Source organism: Colobus angolensis, unplaced genomic scaffold (assembly GCF_000951035.1).
Source record: "Colobus angolensis palliatus isolate OR3802 unplaced genomic scaffold, Cang.pa_1.0 Scaffold206, whole genome shotgun sequence".
In the NCBI taxonomy this organism is placed as follows: Eukaryota; Metazoa; Chordata; class Mammalia; order Primates; family Cercopithecidae; genus Colobus; species Colobus angolensis.
The window spans coordinates 476,119-479,455 of NW_012115222.1; the positions used below are offsets into that span (position 1 = coordinate 476,119).

At 42.7% G+C, this 3,337-nt stretch overlaps 1 long non-coding RNA gene across 1 annotated transcript in view; it reads left to right on the top strand.

Moving 5' to 3' along the window:
- Positions 1 to 355: 355 nt before the first annotated feature.
- Positions 356 to 3,337, top strand: part of LOC105511868 — a 7,393-nt gene continuing 4,411 nt past the window's right edge. The window contains exon 1 of the long non-coding RNA XR_001001781.1: positions 356 to 477. This is a non-coding gene — a long non-coding RNA (uncharacterized LOC105511868). The remainder of the gene's footprint in view (positions 478 to 3,337) is intronic.

A 3,337-nucleotide genomic window follows, 5' to 3' on the forward strand; every position in this document is an offset into this window, starting at 1 on the left:
GGTGGATCACTTGAGGTCAGGAATTTGAGACCAGACTGACCAACATGGCAAAACACCGGCTGGGCATGGTGATGCACTCCGTCTCATTAAAAAAAAAAAAAAATGTCAGATTAAAATGGACATTGTGGGCAAATTGTAAAGGATAGCATGTAGTTAGAGTTACAGATACCTGGCCCTGACCTGATCTTGGTGATACCCGGGTACCTAAATGGTTATCTTTTAGTTGAGTTTCAGTGGCACAGCCGTCTGTCCTGCAGCAGCAGGGGACCAAACATGAATGCACAACTGCCTCCAGTCCATGGAATGATGCTAAAATGATTGTATTTGGCTCACAAGATATCTTTTCTTCTTGCTTTCCTAATCGTCAGGTATGAGGAGATTCATTTGCCACGACTTTCATTAAAGCAAGGGATGATCCCAAGACATTATGTTATGCCTTGGAAAGAAAACATGATATTCAGGAATGTGAATCTGAAGGTATTTCCCCATAAGCATACATAAGAAAAAAAAAAACATTAAGCTGGATGCGGTGACTCATGCCAATAACTGTAGCACTTTGGGAGACCAGAGGCTGGTGGATCATTTGAGGTCAGGAGTTCAAGACCAGCCTAGTCAACATGGTGAAACCCCGTCTCTACTAAAAATATGAAAATTAGCTGGGCGTGGTGGCAGGCACTTGTAATCCCAGCTACTTGGGAGGCTGAGGCATGAGAATCTCTTAAACCCAGGAGGCAGAGGTTGCAGTGAGCCGAGATTGCGCCACTGCAATCTAGCCTGGGCGACAGAGTTAGATTCTGTCTCTAAATAAATAAATAAGTTATATATATATAATTGAGTATATCTGTGATAGATGTACATAACTATACAAAAACTATTTTGATGTACTGTCACATAAACTTGCAAATGAATGTTAAATAGTAATATTTGTTTAAATAACCTATTTATATACTGAAGAATTTCAGAAATTTCACGTGATGCTATCTAGAAGTTGTTAAACTCATCATCAGAAGATGCCATTAATATTAAAGGTACACTACAGAGTGTATATTTTTTAGGTTGTACTGCATATTCAGATAGCGAGGCATGGGAATATTTTGGCTAGTTTTACACATGATTTACCCATTCAATGCTCCTGTTCAGTCAGCAGTTTTATTTACTTATTCCTTTTTTTCTTTTTGGAGACAGGGTCTTGCTCTGTCGTCCAGGCTGGAGTGCAGTGGCATGATCAAAGCTCACTGCAGCCTCAATCTGCTGAGCTCAATTGATTCTCCTGCCTCAACCTCCCAAGTAGCTGGGATTACAGGTGCACATCACCACGCCTTGCTAGCTTTTTGATTTTTAGTAGAGATGAGGTCTCACTATGTCTTCCAGTTTGGTCTTGAACTCCTGAGCTCAAGCGATCCTACTGCCTCAGCCTTCCAAAGTTCTAGGATTATAGGAGTTAGCCACCACGCCGGGCCTACTTTATTTATTTATTTATTTATTTATTTAGAGACAGGATCTCACTCTGTCACCCAGACAGGAGTGCAATGATGCAGTCATGGCTCACTGCAGCTACAGCAACCTCTTGGGCTCATGTGATCCTCCCACCTCAGCCTCCTGAGCAGCCGGGACTACAGGCATATGCCACCATGCCCAGAGAGTTTTGGTATTTTTTGTAGAGATGGGATCTCTCTATGTGGTCCAGGTTGGTCTCCTGGGCTCAAGCGATCCTCCTGCCTTGGCCTCCCAAAGTGCTAGGATTACAGGCATGAACCACTGTACCCAGCTCCAGTCAATAGTTTTTAAACAGGAGGAAAACTACTATAGGTAAAATGCTGCAGGCACTGTAGAAGATAGTGAGACCATTCTTCAAAAAATTAAACGTAGAATTACCATATGATTCAGCAATTCCACTTCTAGGTATACGCTCAAAATAATCAAAAGCAGGGATTCCAACAGGCTTGTTTTAAAACATTTTGTGGCTGGCACAATGGTCATGCCTGTGATCCTAGCACTTTGGGAGGCCGAGGCAGGCAGATAACCTGAGGTCAGGAGTTCGAGACCAGCCTGGCCAACATGGTGAAACCCCATCTCTACTAAAAATACAAAAATTAGCCGGGCATGATGGCACATGTCTGTAATCCCTGCTACTTGGGAAGCTGAGGCAGGAGAATCGCTTGAATCCAGGAGACAGAGGTTGCAGCAAGCCAGATCATGCCAGTGCACTCCAGCCTGGGCAACAGAGCAAGACTCCATCTCAAAATAAATAAATAAATAGGCCGGGCGCGGTGGCTCAAGCCTGTAATCCCAGCACTTTGGGAGGCCAAGACGGGCAGATCACTAGGTCAGGAGATCGAGACCATCGTGGCTAACATGGTGAAACCCCGTCTCTACTAAAAAATACAAAAAACTAGCCAGGCGAGGTGGCGGGCACCTGTAGTCCCAGCTACTCGGGAGGCTGAGGCAGGAGAATGGCGTAAACCCGGGAGGCGGAGCTTGCGGTGAGCTGAGATCCGGCCACTGTACTCCAGCCTGAGCGACAGAGCCAGACTCCATCTCAAAAATAAATAAATAAATAAATAAATAAACAAACAAATATGTTTACTCAGATTTACTACAATCTTAATATTAGTCTGCATTTCATGTAAGTTAGTAGCGTATCAAGGTCATTTTAAATGCCCTAATTAGCTTCAGCATGGTGACAGTATCGACTTTTTCATTTCTGAGAATTATAGGTTGTAAACTTTATAAGTTAAAATCAGTAAAGAAAAACTTTGTTTTGATTGCATCAAAACACTTATTCTTGGCCTTGCTTTTAGAGCTATGATTCAGCATTATTTTTCAGAGCTATTTTACTTTTGCAATTTAGTTGACAGTGTTCCTACCAATAAAACTTAAATAAGTGAATTAAGTAATTAAATAAAGTGAATGTTCCCACACTGAGTAAATGCTCACTTATGCTTTCCTTCCTTTAATTTATCCTCACCATTTTTCCATTAGGAGTTTAAAAACTGCATCTAACAACATTAAAAAATGTAGCACAGGGGCTGGGTGCAGTGGCTTATGCCTGTAATCCTAGCACTTTGGGAGGCTGAGATGGAGGGGTGGTTTGAGGCCAGGAGTTTAAGACCAGCCAGAGCAACATAGCGAGATCCTGTCTATAAATTAAAAAAAAAAAAAAATTATCCAGGCACTGTGGTATGTGCTGTAGTCCCAGCTGCTTGGGAGGCTGAGGCAGGAGGATTGCTTGAGCCTAGGAGTTCCAGGCTGCAGTGAGCTATGATTGCAGCACTGCACTCCAGCCTGGGTGACAGACTAAAGCCCCCCATCTGTGAAATATATATATATATATATA